General features: G+C 37.9%; 1 pseudogene; it reads left to right on the forward strand.

Moving 5' to 3' along the window:
• Positions 1-3398: 3398 nt before the first annotated feature.
• LOC116810874 (suppressor of cytokine signaling 5-like) lies at positions 3399-14052 on the forward strand (annotated as a pseudogene).
• Positions 14053-19210: the final 5158 nt, after the last annotated feature.

The raw sequence follows: 19210 nt of genomic DNA on the forward strand, positions 1-19210 counted from the left end.
CTTCTGTCTTCTCTTCTTTATTAGTCTTGCTAGCAGTCTATCAATTTTGTTGATCTTCAAAAAATCAGCTCCTGGATTCATTGATTTTTTGAAGGGTTTTTTGTGTCTCTATCTCCTTCAGTTCTGCTCTGATCTTAGTTATTTCTTGCCTTCTGCTAGCTTTTGAATGTGTTTGCTCTTGCTTCTCTAGTTCTTTTAATTGTGATGTTAGTGTGTCAATTTTAGATCTTTCCTGCTTTCTCTTGTGGGCATTTAGTGCTATAAATTTACCTCTACACACTGATTTAAATGTGTCCCAGAGATTCTGGTATATTTTTTCTTTGTTCTCATTGGTTTCAAAAAACATCTTTATTTTTGCCTTCATTTCGTTATGTACCCAGTAGTCATTCAGGAGCAGGTTGTTCAGTTTCCATGTAGTTGAGCAGTTTTGAGTGAGTTTCTTAATTCTGAGTTCTAGTTTGATCACACTGTGGTCTGAGAGACAGTTCATTATAATTTCTGTTCTTTTGCATTTGCTGAGAAGTGCTTTTCTTCCAACTACATCGTCAATTTTGGAATAAGTGTGATGTGGTGCTGAGAAGAAATGTGTATTCTGTTGATTTGGGGTGGAGAGTTCTGTAGATGTCTATTAGGTCCACTTGGTACAGAGCTGAGTTCAATTCCTGGATATCCTTGTTAACTTTCTGTCTCGTTGACCTGTCTAATGTTGACAGTGTGGTGATAAAGTCTCCCATTATTATTGTGTGGGAGTCTAAGTCTCTTTGTACGTCTCTAAGGACTTGCTTTATGAATCTGAGTGCTCCTGTATTGGGTGAATATATATTTAAGATAGTTAGCTCTTCTTATTGAATTGATCCCTTTACCATTATGTTATGGCCTTCTTGTCTCTTTTGATCTTTGTTGGTTTAAAGTCTGTTTTATCAGAGACTAGGATTGCAACCCCTGCCTTTTTTTGTTTTCCATTTGCTTAGTAGATCTTCCTCCATGATTTTCCCATTTTCTTCCCGAAATTGTCACCAAATTTGATGCTGCCATTCTTTTCCTTTTGGTTTATGTATGTCAGTGAAATTACCACCGCAAATAAGGAAATAAATGCATTTATCACCCCCAAGCATGCAAAAATCAGTGAACTCAGCATCGACACCAAGAAACAGATTGTAACCGGTGCAACATAACTCATTGCTACCATTTACCATCACTACCCCCTCATGGGAAATATGCCTTTTGATATCATCATTTTACCCATTCTCATTTTTTTATTACTGAAATATAATTGTGTATACAGAAAAGTGTTAATATTAGTGGCATCTTCATGACTTTTTTACAAATGGAAAATGTATGACTAACTTTCAGATCAAGAAATAGCTCATTTTCTGAAACTATGAGTTCATTTTATCTTTTTTTTTTAGTCATGAACATCCCATTCCACTTCTCAACAGAAAAGCCTTTACTTAATCTGTTTGTAAACAGTATAGATTAATATTGCCTGTGTTTGTATTATACAAATCAAATCATAGATTGTATGTTGACCTGTGTCTCATTTCTGTTTATTGACATTTTATTTATGGCATTAATTCCTATCGTTACATGTACTCATCATTCGTTCATTCTATTACTGTATAGAATTATAGTTTTAGACAGCATTTCCTTTGTTTTCAGCTTAGGGCTATTGATTATAATTTTGCTGTTAATATATATTTATTTATATAATATTTATATTATGTTGAGTATAAACTTGGGAGTTGAATTTCAGAGTCATAGGGCATGCACATAGTCATCTATATAATGGCATACATTTTAAGTGATTATGTTAATTTACACTCCCAAAAGCAATGTAGAAGAGTTTCAGTTATTTTATCTCCTTTGATATTTTATCTTTTTCCTTTTAACCATTTTATGAAATACCTCATTCTGTAGTAGTACTTCATTCTAGATTCAATTTTTAATTCCCCGGTGAATAATTATGTTGAACATCTTTTCATGTGTATATTTGCCACTTAAATATGTATAATTTTAAGGCCTCTGTTTCAGGATTTTGTGTGTCTTTTTCATAGTTGGGTAGGTGGCATGTCTTTATCTTAGCAATTTATGAAATTTTTACTATATGGATGTTAGACCTTTGTCTGATATTTGCATTGGGAACACTGTGGTTTGCCTTGGCACTTTCCTAATGGTGAGGAAAGGATATTTTAGATTTTAATAGAGTCTAGTTTCTCCGCTGGGCTCAGTGGCTCACGCCTGTAATCCCAGCACTTTGGGAGGCCAAGGTGGTTGGATCATGAGGTCAGCAGATCGAGACCATCCTGGCTAACACGGTGAAACCCTGTCTCCACTAAAAATACAAAAAATTAGCTGGGTCTGGTGGGGGGCGCCTGTAGTCCCAGCTACTCGGGAGGCTGAGGCAGGAGAATGGCATGAAACCGGGAGGCAGAGCTTGCAGTGAGCCAAGATAGGGCCATTGCACTGCAGCTTGGGCGACAGAGTGAGACTCCGCCTCAAAAAAAAAAAAAAAAAAATCTAGTTTCTCATTGTTTTCTTCTATGATTGATATCAGTTTCCATTTAAGATATCTATACTCCAACGTCAGCAAGATATTTTGTTCCCCACTGCTGAATACATTATTAGTATTGATCTATAGTTTATTTGCACTCCTGATAGCTTTTCTGTCCAAGCCCTAGTGGGAATTGCTGTAGTTAGTGATGTCTTGGTGGGACATATGGAAAGCCATGAACCTACCTGACTCGTGGGCTATAGCTAATTGGCCATTAGATCAGGCCACTGGCAAGCCTAAAACTGACATAGAAAACAAACTGCCATGTGGGGAGAAAATTTTTTGATACAAATCTATTCTCCTTCTAAAAAGCTCTTTGTTACCTATGTGGATTTATTATTTAAAAAATCCTCAATGCTGACTAGGGGAAATATAACCAATGAGCAGTTTGCACTTGTCAAATAAGTGTGGAGCTTCAATGAACTTTCTGTTTCTGCCCTAGAACAAGTATATTTGTGATTGATTGACTCCTGGATTAACCATATGGTGGCCCATTGAAACACAGACACCATCCTAGGTTGGGCCTGCTGGTATAGACTGCTACTGTTGTTAGAAGATTTTGAGACACCATGCAAAAGCTACCCTTCTTGCCAGAACCTTGTCAAGGACAGATCTGAGTCTATGAGCCAAAAGGTTCTTAGGGCCTCTCATTCTATCCAGAGGGGTTCTCTGGGTTCTGACTGCAGGAAACACTTTCTCTGGGTTTAGCCTAGCCATCCCTGTAGGTTCTGCCGCAATGCTCAGACCATATAAGATCACATTTATTTTCTGTTTAGGATTTCTGAGCACATTGTATCTGATAAGGCCCAAAGTTTGCAACCTAAGCTATATATTGGTAGGACAAATCATGAGATATAAGCTGGATTCTCTGTACTCCACATCAGCACAAGTTACACGGGTGGTTGAGCATTCTAATGGACAATTAAAGAACATACTTAAACTGCTGATTTGTGGTGATGATCCTAGCCTGGATATTCATATCAGGTGAGCTGTTTGGAGCCTCAAAGCAGTGATTCCCTGAAAAGGAACTTCTCATTTGCAAAGTTGATCAAAATGTCTGCTCTCTTCTTTCAATTGTACATTCTTCTTTGGCAGTTTTTGACGTTCAGTCTCCATAGGGAACTCCTAATCATCTTCTATCTTCTTAATGGCAGTGGCAGCCCATCTGGAGTGGCCACTGTGAAGATGCCAGGTGCAGCAGGGCAGGTGTGCCCAAGGCTGCGTGTTCCTTGGAGCCGGTTGGAGCTGGGAACAGGTTGGAGCCCAGCTCCCTTTCGAGTTGGCAGAATGGCAGCCTCCCACTCTTGGGCACAGCATCAGCTGCCCAGACGTGGCTGTGGACCCAGGTATCCCTCCACTCTCAGGCCCTTGGAAGCCCCCATGCCCCTGCAGGCTCAGAAGTGTCTGCTCCCACTGCCAGGCATCTCCTCACTCATGGTGCTCACTCCAATTTTGGGGCAAAGTTGTGGCCAGGCCGGGTTGCTCTCATGGCCCAGCCAGGTGTGTGCATGCTTAGGGCAGTGCTGATACATTAGCTCCCTGCTGCCTCAGCCCCCTTTGGACTTTAAGTGCCAACAAGCATGGGAGTGAGGCTGAGGGAAGGGCTGAGGGCAGCTTGGCAGGGGCCTGCAGACGCCTCTTGGAATGGACAGCCTGGGCGCTGTAGATGACATGTAGATGGTGGCAGGAGGCAGACAGGCTCCTGGGTGGAACGGGGCAGGTCCCCAGTTAAGCTCCACCTTCAAGCCAGGGACTGCCTAAGGCATGAAGGCAGGGCTGTTAATTCTGGGTGGAGTCTGCGGTCCAGAGTGAGAACTCATGGTGCTTTTCCTGGGCCTGCCCATGGCTGCCTATGGACCAATCAACATGCACTTTCTCCCTTCTGAAGCCAATAAAAACCCTAGACTCAGCCAGACTCACAGAGATGTCAGCATGACCTCCCTGGAGATAGGAGCTACCCACTCCAGGTCTCCTCTCTGCTGAGGGCCACAGACATCAGGACAACCTGCCTGTAGAGAGGAGCCTCCCATTCCAGGTCTCCCCTCCACTGAGGGTTGCAGATATCAGGACAACCTGCCTGCAAATAAGAGCTACCCACTCTAGGTATCTTCTCTGTTGAGGGCTGCAGGCTCGACGGGACAACTCCTGCCTGCGGAAAGGAGCTACCCAAGTTTGATCTCCTCAGGGCTGTACTATTGCTCAATAAAGCACTTCTTTGGCGTGCTCACCCTTCAGTTTTCCACGTACCTCATTCTTCCTGGATGTAGGACAAGATCTTGGGACCCACTGAATGATGGAACTGAAAGAACTGTAACACAAATAGGACTGAAACATGTCCCCTGCCCTCCCGCCCCCCATGCTCACCATGTTACAAGTGATGAGAAGGAGAGAAGAGCTGCGGCCCTTCAGGATGCCCAGACCCAAGGCCTCCCTGATCCAAGGCTGTGACACCCTCTTTGGAGCTCTGCAGTTCCTGGCATCTCCAAGCTTCTGGGAAACACAGTGTTTTCCAGAGCCTACAGTTGAAGCTGCTTGAGGTATGCCTTGTCCAGATACAGTCTCTCACAGAGCCGGCACCTGTGCTGGCACCTAGAGCTGCCTACCATGCTGCAGCAGCTGGTGTGCCTGGCTGTGTGCAGTGGCCAGATCCCATGCTTGCTCACTCATGCACATCTCACTGTTCCACACTGGGATCACCCTTGGCAGGCATAAGATTTAGGCCAGTTGCATGAGCCAAGCACAGCCTGCCAGGTTGGGTGGGTGGAGAAAGTCCAGTGGGCCCAAGCAAAACACAGGCAAGGGAGCCACCAGCCAAAGAGGCTTCCAGCTGGAAAAGTGACACCCTAAGGATTCCGTGACACTCTTTGACTATTTTTCTGAACACTCAAAGAGAGGGGAGAAGAAAATGACTATTAAAGAGCAAGGGGTGGAGATTATGTAAGCCCATTTTAAAATATTTAAAAATTTTCAAATTTTGTGCTAAATAATTTTTAAACCTAGTATATCTTCCTGATTAAGCTATATAAAAATATTTTTTCATTAAAATACTTTAGTCTGTCTTGCATACAATTCTTCCAGACAAAAGGTCTAAATGAAAATAGGAGATGATTAAAAAGGGAAAAATAATGAAGTTTTAATTACTAACTGCACCCACTGATACAACAGAAACAATAACCCTGGAACCTTAAAAGCACAGGAGTAAAAAAGGACATAAATAATATTTGTTTTCAGATTTGCAAATCTATGGAGACTGTAAAGAATCAGTGATTGCTAGAAAATTGGGAGGAGGTAGTTTGGAAGAAATATGTAAAGCACAGGATTTTTAGGGTGGTGAAACTATTCTATATGATACTGTATACATGTTCTGTACAGGTACACATGAATAGTAGTAAATAAAGATGGAGGGACTAAAGTGACTACCTAATATAAAAACAAATGGAATTTTAGACAAGGAATATTACCAGAGGCAAATGACATTTCATAGTAATTACAGGGTCAATATATCAAGAAAACATAATATTTGTATATGTGCATTCCGTAGATATATAAATAATAATAGAACCACAAACTAAGTAAAATATTATCTAGCAAGCTAAAGGGAAAAATTCGTAATTATAGTTGGAATCTTCAACACCACTGTCAGACCAACTAGACAAAACCTGATTAAAGAATATGGAACACCCGATTGTCACTATTGATCATTATATCTGATAATATTTATTGAAGACTATTTCCAACACCTGCAGAATACAAATTCTTCTGAATTAAACATGGGACATTTACTGATATGTAAATGTCATTCAAGCTCAAAGAGAACTCTTACATAGTATGTTCTCTGACCACAACAGAAGCAAATTAGAAATTAATTAGATACATGATACGGTTTTGCTCTGTCTTCACCCAAATCTTATGTTGAATTATAGCTCCCATAATTCCCACATATTGTGGGAGGGACCTGGTGGGAGATAATTGAATCAGAGGAGTGATTTCCCCTATACTGTTCTCATAGTAGTGAATCAATCTCATGAGATCTGGTGGTTTTTATAGGGGATTTCCCCGTTTGCTTGGTTTTCATTTTCTCTTGCCTGCTGCCATGTAATATGTGCCTTTTGCTTTCTGCCATGATTGTGAACCCTCCCCAGGCATGTGGCACTGTGAGTCAATTAAACCTCTTTTTTAAAAAAATTACCCAGTATTGTGTATGTCTATGCAGCATGAAAACAGACTAATGCAGTAAATTGCTACCAATAAAGTGGGTCACTACTCTAAAGATACTAAAAAATGTGGAATCAACTTTGGAACTAGTTAACAAGCAGAGGTTGGAACAGTTTGGAGGGCTCAGAAGAAAACAGAAAAATGTGAGAAAGTTTGGAACTTCCTAGAGACTTGTTGAATGGATTTGACCAAAATGTTGATAATAATATGGAGAATAAAATTCAGGCTGAGGTGGTCTCACATGGAGATAAGGAACTTGTTGGGAACTGGAGTAAATGTGTCTCTTGCTATGTTTTAGCAAAGAGACTGGTGGCATTTTGCATCTGCCCTAGAGATTTGTGGAATTTTGAGCTTGAGGGAAGTGATTTAAGGTATAAGGTAGAAGAAATTTCTAAGAAGCAAAGCATTCAAGAGGTGACTTGGGTACTGTTAAGAGCATTTGGTTTTAAAAGGAAAACAGAGCATAAAAGTCCAGAAAATTTCTAGCCTGATGATGCGTTGGAAAAGAAAAATTCATTTTCTGAGGAGAAATTCAAGTTGGCTGTAGACATTTACATAAGTAATGAGGAACCAAATATTAATCACCTAGACAATGGGGAAACTGTCTCCAGTGCTTGTCATAGACCTTTACAGAAGCTCCTCCCGTCACATGCCCAGAGGCTTAGGAGGAAAAAATGGTTTTGTGCACCAGGCCCAGGGACCCCTACTGTGTGCAGCCTAGGGACGTGGTGCCCTGCGTCCCAGTGACTCTAGCTGTGGCTAAAAGGGGCCAAGGTGCAGCCCAGGCCATGGCTTCAGAGGTTACAAGCCCCAAGCCTTGGAAGCTTCCATGTTGTGTTGAGCCTGTGGGTGCACAGAAGTCAAGAATTGAGGTTTGGGAACGTCTGCCTATATTTCAGAGGATATATGGAAACACCTGGATGTTCAGGCAGAAGTTTGCTGCAGGGGCAGGGCCCTCATGGAGAACCTCTTCTAGGGCAGTGAAAAAGGAAAATGTAGGATTGAATCCCCCACACATAGTCCCCACTGGGGTACTGCCTAGTGAAGCTGTGAAAAGAGGGCCATGCTCCTCCAGACTCCAGAATATTAGATTCAGTGACAGTTTGCACCATGCACCCGGAAAAGCCACAGGCAATCAACATGAGTCCTTGAAAGCAGCTGGGAGGGAGGCTGTACCATGCAGAGCCACAGGGGCAGAGCTTACCAAGACAATGGGAACCCACCTCTTGCATGAGCTTGACCTGGCTATGAGACATGGAGTCAAAGAGATCATTTTGGAGCTTTAAGATTTGACAGCCCTGCTTGAATTTTTGCTTGCATGGGGCTTATAGCCCCTTTGTTTTGGCCAATTTCTCCTATTTGAAATGGCAGTATTTACCCAATGCCTGTATCCCCATTGTATCTGGGATGTAACTAACTTGCTTTTTATTTTACAGGCTCATACGTGGAAGGGACTTGCCTTGTCTCTGATGAAACTTTGGACTGTGGATATTTGAGTTAATGCTGAAATGAGTTAGGACTTTGAGGGACTGTTGGAAAGCCTGATTGGTTTTGAAATGTGAGGTCATGAGATTTGGGAGGGTCCAGGGTCAGGATGATATGGTTTGGCTGGGTCCCAAACCAAATCTCATCTTGCATTGTAACTCCCACGGTTTCCATATGTTGTGGGAGGAAACTGGTGGAAGGTATTGTCATGGGGCTGGGTCTTTCCCATACTGTTCTCTGTTTTGTTGGAAAATGCAGATGGTAATCCCTGCTTTTTTCTGTTTTTCATATGCTTTTTAGATTTATCTCCATCCCTTTACTTTGAGCTTATAAGTGTCATTGCTTGTGAGATCAGTCTTTTGAAGATGGCATACCATTAGGTCTTGCCTTTTTATCCAGCTTATCACTTTGTGCCTTCTGATTGGGACATTCCACCTTTTTACATTCAAGGTTAATATCGATATGCATGGATTTGATCCTGTCATCCTGTTGTTAGCTGATTATTATGAAGACCTGTTTGTGTGGTTGTTTTATAGGGTCACTGGTCTGTATTATTCAGTGTGTTTTTTTCTAGTGGCTGGTAACCATCTTTCCTTTTTAGTGTTTCCTTCAGCACCTCTGGTGGTAGTGAATTCCTTTAGCATTTGTTTATCTGAAAAGGATCTATTTCTCCTTTGCTTATGAAGCTTAGTTTGGCTGGATATAAATTATTGGTTGGAGTTTCTTTTCTTTGAGAATGCTGAACCTCTTCTGGTTTCTGTTGAAAGGTCCACTGTCAGCTTGATGGGGTTTCTTTGTAGGTGACCTACACTTTCCCTCTAGCTGCCTTTAACATTTTTTTCTTTCATTTTTAACCTTGGATTATCTGATGACTATGTGTCTTAGAGATGGCCTTTTGTGTAGTATCTTGTAGGCGTTCTCTACATTTCATGAATTTGAATGTTGACCACTCCAATGAGGTTGGGGAAATTTTCACAGATGATATCCTGAAATATGTTATCCAAGTTGGTCGCTTTCTCTCCATCTTCTTTAGGGACACAAACAGATCATAGATTTGCTCTCTTTACGTAATCCAATATTTCCTGAAGGTTTTATTTGTTCATTTTGGTTATTTCTTTTATTTTTGTCTGACAGAGTTACTTCCTTGAACCAGTCTTTGAGCTCTGAAATTCTTTCCTTAGCTTAGTTTATTTTGCTCTTAACACTTGCAACTGCCTTATGAAATACTTGTGTGTTTTCCAGTTCTATCAGATCAGTTTGTTTCTTTCTTATAATGGCTATTTCATCTATCAGCTTATGTATCATTATTTTCTGAAGATTCCTTGAATTGAGTTTCAACTTTCTCCTGAATCTCAATTATCTTCATTCTTATCTATATTCTGAATTCTGTTTCTCTCATTTCAGCCATTTCAACCCAGTTAGGAACTCTTGCTGGGGAGCTAATGTGGCTGTTTGGACAAGAGGGGACATGCTGACCATTTGAGTTGCCAGAGTTCTTGAGCTGATTCCTTCTCATCTGTGTGGGTTGATGTTCCTTTAATGTGATATAATTTGAGTACCATCAGTTGACTTCTTTTCTGGTTGTTTCCGGGGGGCTAATACTTTGTACAGGGTCTCTATTCATATCTGAGTTTTGGACAATGATTTCACAGGGTGGTATATTAGCAAAGTATTTTTGGTGTTGAAGTTTGGGTTGTGATCCAATAGAAGGCTCGTAAGCATAATGGCTAGTAGATAGGCTCTTACTCAGCCATGTGGCTCCTCTCTATTTCCTCATGTTTGCGCCATGCTCCCTCTCAGTGCTCTGAAAGTATGGGCTCCTCCCCTGCGGAAGTGCTGACTGCAGATCTCAACTTGGCACTCCCAGGCTGCACACCACAGTCCTTGGGTGAACTCAGGCTTTGTTTCTTCCTCAGGTTAGAGGCAGCAGGGGAAGGGATTCTGGCAGTTGCTGTGGCAGAGGGCCTTCCACTAGTATCTTGGGGCTCTACCCCAGAAGAATGTAGAGCTGCTTGGTGTGATCAACCTAGAGTGGGGTAGCTGTAATGTGGGCCCTAGCTGAGGGGCCCTGCCTGGTGATGACCAGGGGCATGGGGAGCTTTTGGGGGAGCAGAGTGACCTCTTCTCCTTAGGGCAGCTGTGACTTGCTTGAGGTGTTGTTAAAGCACTCGGGGTCTTTGCTTCTTACCCAGTCTGAGGCTAGCAAGGGCAGTACCAATGCAGTGGTAGTGGCAATGGAGGCTTTGGTTGCCTTTGGGAGCTCCATCTCAGAGAAATGTAGAGCTCCTGCTACTGGCAAAAAAAAAAAACAAAAAACAAACAAAAAAACAAAAACAAAAAACAAAACACAAACAAACAAACAAAAACTCACTTTTAAATAACCCTTGGATCGAAGATCTCATAGGTAAAATTTGCAAATATTTTGAATAAATCAGAATGAGCATATTAAACATCAATGTTTGTGGCAAGGAACTAAAATTATGCTTAGATAAAAGTGTATAGATTTTTTATTCTTATAATAGAAAGGAAGAATGGCCTAAAACCAGTTATCTGAATGTTCCACTTACAAAGCTAGAAAAGAACAAGTAAATTGAATGCAAAGTGTGCAGAAGAAGAGAACTAATAAAGATAAGAAAAGCAATCAATGACACAGGAAATGGACAAACAGTATATTAATACATAAAAATGTTTGTTCTTTTAAACTATAAACACAATTGACAAACCTGTAGCAGGAGTGATTAAAAAATAGAGAAAGAAAGACAGGGAAAGGGTGGCAATTTAAAATTGTGAGAATAAATGAGGGGCTACCATTTCAAACCTAAAAGTATAAAATATTAAAAAATTTTAGGAACACCTTTATTCCAATAACTTTTTTTAAGTTTGAAAAATTATTCTGAACTCTGTCTCATTCTTCGTGTTTTAGGAAAGCTAATTTAATATAAAATTGAGAAACAGAAAATGTTTAGGTCGAACTCATCTAAAATTATTTTAGGAAAGAAGAAATAAATAATAGAATAATATTCCTGTACACAATAAAAGTATGACTTAGATGCATGCTCACAAAGCAGCTAAATCCTGTAGTTTGCTATTTCCAAACGAGAATCTCAAAAAATGAGATGAGATTGCTTCAGAAAAAATCAGTAAAAGAAAATTACATTTGTAAATGAAAAACTGGAAGAAACACAAAAATGAATAAGCACATTTATTTTAAGGCAAATATGTTTAAATATTTTTTGTGTTTTCACTTGAAAATGCTCTGCATTTTAAATTAATCAAATCAAAACCAATGTATAATAGAAAAATTCAATGATGTCAAAAGTTTGTTTTTTAAAGTTATATTTGATAAGAGTTTTTATAATTTGTACAAAAAGAAATAACAGGGAAAGAAAAGATAACACAGGCTATAATTATTAGGATTGAATGGGGAACATTATGATAGATTTGAAGAGGAGATAATATGAAGTGGTTTTCAACTTCTTTTTTTTTTTTTTTTTTTTTTTGAGACAGAGTCTAGCTCTGTTGCCAGGCTGGAATGTAGTGTGGTATGATCTCAGCTCACTGCAACCTCTGCCTCCCAGGTTCAAGAGATTGTCCCACCTCAGCCTCCTGAGTAGCTGGGATTACAGGCACACGCCACTAAGCCCCGCTAATTTTTGTATTTTTAGCATAGACTGGGTTTCACCATGTTGGCCAGGATGGTCTCCATCTCCTGACCTCATCGTCTGCCCACCTCGGCCTCCCAAAGTGCTGGGATTACAGCTGTGAGTCACCGCGCCTGGCCTCGACTTCTATATTTGCTAATAAATTTGAAAATTAGAATGACTTGGACAAATTCTTTCAAAACAACAGTTTTTAAAGTGACAGAAGAAGAAATATGCCAATAACTCTGTAAATTTCTAAACTGTGTGCCAAGTCACAATAAGATGACACCATGAACTCAGAGTGTTGTCACAATATATTTAAAGTCACAGATATAGAAGATAAAAATATACAACTTTGTTTTTATCTATGTATCTATAAACAAATACAACTTTCATAGGAAAACTTAAGTTAACATCTTTGTGACACTAGGGTTGACCAAGATTTAGGTACATCATGCAAAAAATATTAATCAGTAGAGAATTATAGAAAAAATAATTATTTTTGTTTATAAACTGAACTACTAAGAGCATATAAGTCAATAGGCAAACTGGAGAAATGTTTTCAATAATATATTTGACATAATACTCATACACAGGATATTCAGACTCTACCTAGAAACACAACACAATAGAAAATATGACAAATTTCTCTAATCATATGGTAAATATGGGTTAAAACCACCATGATATACAGATTGAGCATTGCTATTCTAAAAATCCAAAATCCAAAATTCTCCCAAGTAGAAACTCTTTGAGAACTGACATGACACCACAAGTGGAACATTCCACATCTGACACCTTTGCTTTCTGATGGTTTGATGTACACAAAATTTCTTTCATGTACAAAATTATTTAAAATATTGCAGTCAAACCTCTTTTCTCCAATAAAGAAAAATCTGTCTTTCTGAATTAATGAATGGGAAATGTCCTTTTCCTACTGGTTCACATTTAGCCCAAAAATGGCATTTGATTCAACAGCATACAGCTCTTGTGAGTCCACATTCAACATTTTTGATACATTTGATCCATCTCTAGTTTCTACAGAAGACAAGATGGAGAAGATGGCTTAGTATTGAAGAAGTTGATTCCCCTCTTAATGCACAAATACATACATTTGAAGCTACTCCACAGGTTAACCCATTAGATAAGCTGAGACCAAAGTTAACTCCTGGAATGACTGAAATAAGAGGAAACAGCTCTGCAGTTCTGCAAGCTAATTGTGACTTGGAAGAGGAGAGGACCGCCCTGTGTTTGCAGTCATTGAGGGAGAAGCAGCGTCATGTATCTGGAGACAGCCATGCCCATGTGACCAGACAGGGAGCACGGAAAGTCCACACATTGATTACATACACTGCCTCTTGTCCTGTTTGCTCTAGATTACAGGGAATCCCTGTTACTGTGGAGTGATGGACCTTTCCCAAGGGAAACCTAAAGGCAAATTTTGCTCACGGGCTCTGAGCACAAGGACAACCTCTTCTCTGAGCTTTTGCCATGACAACAGATCCCTGCATACGCAAATTGAGCAGCGGATTCACAACTTTAGTTTTTTTTTTTTTTTTTTTTAATTATACTTTAGGTTTTAGGGTACATGTGCACAATGTGCAGGTTTGTTACATATGTATCCATGTGCCATGTTGATTTCCTGCACCCATTAGCTCGTCATTTAGCATTAGGTATATCTCCTAATGCTGTCCCCGCCCCCCCCACCCCCCACCCCACAACAGTACCCGGAATGTGATGTTCCCCTTCCTGTGTCCATGAGTTCTCATTGTTCAATTCCCACCTATGAGTGAGAACATGCGGTGTTTGGTTTTTTGTCCTTGCGATAGTTTACTGAGAATGATGTTTTCCAGTTTCATCCATGTCCCTACAAAGGACACGAACAACTTTAGTTTTGATGTCAATGACTCGTGTGGATTTCACTTCTACACTGTAACAGAACTTTTAGAACATTATAAAGATCCTAGGTCTTGCATGTTTTTTGAACTGTTGCTTGCTATATCTCTAGATGGGACTTCTCCTTTTAGCCTGCGATATATCTGCCATGTGGTAATCTGCAGGTGCACTATATATGATGGATTGATTGGCTCCCTTTACCATCAATGTTACAGGAATTTTTAAAAGTATCATTATAAACAAAAAGTTGGATTCAGAAGTTAAAATGAGGACCAGTCAAGCCAAAGTCAACTCTCCTGTGCTCACAGGGTATTAACTAGGTCTGCTTTCATGTGGATGAGATAGCACACCTATAGCAACACACACATCAGTGGTGGGTTTTTTCATACAGTATGTAAACTTAGTGTTTGTATCTGTCAGGTGCTGATACTTATTCAGATCTGCTGTTACTTATTCAGATAAACGTGGTGCCTATTGAAACAACAGGATAGAACTACAGGTATTCAGTAAGACCCAAAAACATTTTGGTGATTTAGCTAACAGTTTTTAATGGCTGTAGTAATTCAGTAAGGCAACGCTGGGGCATTTATTATGAAGAATTTTATTTCTTTCTGAAGGACAACTGCTTATTATTGGATGAGTATTTCAGCATTGTGACGGTTTGAAATTATTTTCTCTGAGAGTTTTTCTATACTCTTCCAGAAGTAGTGATGTTTGTAGTTGCTATAATTAAAGCTTTGGAAGTCCAAAAAAATAAAAGACTGCCTTCTTTTTAAGAAAAAAAAAAAATGCAAGTTTCTGGCCACAAGGGCATAGTGCAGTTCAATTCAGTGTTGGAGTAGTTTATAGTTACATTCTTTTTCTCCTCTGCAAAAGGTACTGGTAAGTAAACCAGCTTTTCTGAATAGTCATTCTTAAAATTTCAGACTTACAAAGTTAGTAATAGAATTTTATTTAAAGGCCCTAAATACTGATTTTTTAGTGAGTGCTTTAATTTAAAACAAGTATTTGGAATAGCTGCTACAATGTATTCTTCCATGTGATTTTTTTAACTCGACGTGCAGTCTAATTGTTGTTTCATAAAAGCTGGATATTTTCATATGCCCATAATTAGTTTGTGAACCATGAAGAAAATGAAACTAGAAGATTCCCAAATAAGTCAGAAAATAAGAACTTCAGCAGTTGGTGATGTTGAGATTATTGTTAAACTATAATTAATAATTTGGATAGCAGTAGTTATCTCTTTGTTGTAAACTCTCATAGCTGAATTAAGTATAATTTATAGAATCTCAGTGCAGTTAATTCTTAATGGGAAATCTGAAATCTAAAGTTTAGATTTAAAAGGTACTGCATAACCATTGTATCCATAAATTGCTTAGCTCCTTTTTATCATTTAGAATAGTATGTATCACTACTGGAGTGAGCTGTTTTTGAAGTTATTTCAAGTTCTAGTGTTCACTTCTAAGTAACAGAACTGAATGTACAATTCTAGATATTTGGCAATAAAATAGCCAGTCCATTCTTATATATTTTTGTGACTGTGCTCTGTACTCCTGGTGAGCGCTCCATAGTTTCTACACGAGCTGCTACGAAATGTGATTTTACATCCCTATGGCTATTGCCAAGGCTACAAAAAAAGCAAAGCTGCATTTGTATACATCACTAACCCTTTGACTAGTAATGCATGTTTCTGCTTGATGTGCCTTGTTACAGCTACTTTTTTACGCTAATAAAAGATGTTTGGTGTTCTTGTAAAAAAAATTGAAATAAATAAATAAATTTAAGTATGTAGAAATAGTCTTGTCAAAGTCAACATACAGTGTAGGGATTAATGTCTAAATTTAACATTTATTTGGAGAAGCAAAAATTGCAATTCAGAGCATACATGTAGATCAGGTGGTCTTCGATATGTCTGAAGAACAAAGAAAAGGTTAGGGTTTTATTAGGAAGATAAATATTGCATATGGTTTTGAAAGAAAGCTCATGGGCACTAAAAAATCTTTTGGGAGTCAGTAAACTCTGGTGAGTGATGGTGATAGGTGATACTAATTTTAGAGTCATGGCAGGTGGTTTAACCCGCTACTAGGTAAAACTGGTCTTAAGGTTGCAGCAGACCATTTCTGCAGCTGGCAGAGAATTCAGTTCTCGGAGCAGTGCTATATGCCCCAACTGAATTTCGATTCTGATTAATTGAGTATGACAAGAATGACTTGATTTGTAAAATTATCGTTCAGAGTGTGAAAAATATTTTCTCTATTCTTCTCTGAGAAAGGATAAGTCAATATTCTTCAAAGTCTTGTTTTCTTTTATTATTCACCTACTTTATTTAAATTCAATTTGTAGGGTCTATATATTATAATTGAAATCTTGCTGGGTTCTTGATGGTTCATTGGGAAAAACAGGTGGTAACAAAGTGATTTCAACTTATTTGATTGTGTTTTACTTTATCCCTTTAGCCTGGGCATGCTTAATCAATTGTACAATATTAGGATGTGCTGCACTTGTCTACATATTCCTTTTTAATGGTGGTTTTGTGTTGACATTTTATCACATATATTAGATTACTCACTTTCTGGGATATTCTGCTCACTTTACATCTCGTAATACCTTTGGAGTTTCCATCAACACAGACTTTCCTAAGTGTTCTCTAATAGCGATTAGTGAATATACATTTAATGACATGGGTTAAAGCAGGATAATAGAGGAACCTTTTACATAAAATATCCAGAAATATAGAAGGAACAGTGGTCCCTTAAAACCATCACATGGTGATAGTTACTTTGTCTCATTTGTTCAGTCCAGAATTTACTATGTGAGCTCCTCGTTGCAATGCGTTCTTAAGAGCTAGGTAGAATCTTCTAAACCAGTGTAAGAAATTTTAGCCATCTAAGTTATTCAGATTTTATGTTTATAGTAAGCCCAATGTGCAGGTGTTAAATTAGCCAACAAGGAACCTATTTATTGGCCCATGTCAGAGAAGCATACTGGAATTGATAAAACAAGAGCAAAAGAAAAATATGTAGGTGATACAGAGCTTAAACTTCATTGTACAGATCAGAACTTCTTCAATCTACATAATTTTAAGGTGTTTTATTTACTACAGGATTTCCAAAGACAGAAATAATAAATGAAGGGAGGTTGTTTCCTTTTTCTATTGCTTCATATTATTCCCACTGAAAAAAAAAATAGTGATATATGCACTTAACTACAATTTTTTAAAAGAGCCATAAATTGAAATGTCAACATCTCTCAATAATCATCGGCTGGGTGAATTTAACTCTAAGGGCTGAATCTTGTTCAGTGTTTCATCTTCACTTGAGGCCTCATTTCCAGAGTATTATCATCCAATTTAATTGCAGACTTTTGTTTGCTGAATTTCTCAGTAATTTGTTTTAAAGATTACGTCCATCAGGTGTTCTTATTTTTAGATACAGAACCTGATACATCTTGTAATTTCAGAATTTGAGTTCAATGACTAGTGTTTTGGAATAATTCTGGAAATATAAGAAAAAGAAGAAAACAATCATGTGGGAATAAATATATATTTATTTTTATAATATTTGTGATACTTTGGGGAATTATTTTTATAATGTCTAAGCTTTAAGAGCTGGAAAAGTAATGTATAGAAATACAAAAAAATATTAAAATGCTCACTCTAATACAGGAAGTGACAAACCTGCTTTCAGTACATGCCAAAGTGGAAAAATAAATTACATGACTATCATCTCTTTCAAGTTTGGACATTTTCTAGGGATTCTTCTGGAAATATTAAGGAAGTATATGAAAATGAAATAACGGGGAACAAATCTTGTACTCATCACAGAAACTGTTGTATAAATTGTACCATTTCTTTATCAAGTAATTGCTTATTAAAAAAAGATCATGTGTACTCAATAAATAAGACTTAATTTTCATGATTATAACTATTTATATGAGTATTGGTTATTAGTTAAATAGTCAGAAATTTGAAAATATTCTGACTTTCAAGGAATAAAAAAATTCAACAGTTGAAATGATGAACAAAACCTGAAACAGAAATTAAGGCTTTTTGATTATATATGAACATACAAAATACCAATCAGCTCTGTTGTTTTTGTCAAATTATTTTGCAATATATTGTAACAAAAGATCAGCATATACCAAATGATCAGAATATAGAAAGAATATGAGAAAAAATATTTTAACTTATCTAAATGTGTTGTAAAGCACTGGTTTAAAACAAAATCATAGTTAGGTTTCACACTGTTTATTTGCTTTCTCATCACCTTTACACTTGCGCTGGATAAAAAATTGCTTTAAACCAGGTGAAAGAGCAGGATTAGGAGAGTGGAAATAGTAACTTGGTAAAGATTCTTTAAATCTATATCTGCTGCCTGCCAAGAATGCTGACCAAACCCTTTAGTACAGCACAGCTTGTGCTACTCAAATGAATAAAGAAAACATAAATAATAAAAGCAAAGCCAGCTTTTAAAAATCCAAAAAAAAAAAACGCCTTTCAATGAAACGCACAGTTTTTATGATCTTGAAAATACTCTGTCAGATTTTGTTTGCTTTATACTGCCAGTTTGCAAGATAATTAAATACAAAGTAATATGTTTTGCTAGCTCTTGGATACATTTAAATCAAATAAATAACTAGTAAATTTTACCCTCTACTAAAAATAGTTCCTGTTGTCCTTAGCCTTTAATCAACTCGGATTTTTCAGTTTTAGAGTCATTTTTAGGTTTACATGAAGCTGCTATTTGGCACTAGTTCTTAAAAGCAGCTGAAAACCCCAGAAGGTCATGTCATAAATCAAATGTACAGAAAAGCTGAATAAACCAATTGCCATCATCAGAAAGCTGATGTGTCACTCAAAATTATGTTTTTATTTCCAAGTGAAGGATTGCCTGTACTGATTCTAAGATTATATTGAAATTTTAAATTTGGAAACTTCTAACATTTAGAAAATGCATTCATGAAATTGTTTTCAAACTGTGCATCTGCATCATGGAAGGCGAGCTGAGGTTCTGACTATTGCTCATTGCCTCCAAAATGAAAAACATCATTATTTTAATCCATTCTACATATTGCATTTCTGTGTAAGTGTTCTTTCTTTTGTATTTATTTACTTTTTTTTTTTTTTTTTTTTTTTAAGAGATGGGCCCTCACTATGTTACCCAGGCTGGACTCAAAGTCTGGGCTCAGCTTCCCCAGGGACTACAAATGCCCACCATCGTGCTGGTGCATGCATAGGTGTTGTTTCTGTCAAAGAAGGACTTTTAATCTAAAATAATATTAGAAAGATTTTAAATCTGAAATGTTATTACATATCTAATATCTAATTAGAATTGGAAAATAGTCATTTAGCTGTCAAATTTTATTTGGTATAACTTATTTTGGCTTTAATAATGTAAAAATCTTATAAACGAAAACACAAGGA

This window comes from Hylobates moloch, unplaced genomic scaffold, assembly GCF_009828535.3.
Source record: "Hylobates moloch isolate HMO894 unplaced genomic scaffold, HMol_V3 SCAFFOLD_1, whole genome shotgun sequence".
NCBI classification, from domain to species: Eukaryota; Metazoa; Chordata; class Mammalia; order Primates; family Hylobatidae; genus Hylobates; species Hylobates moloch.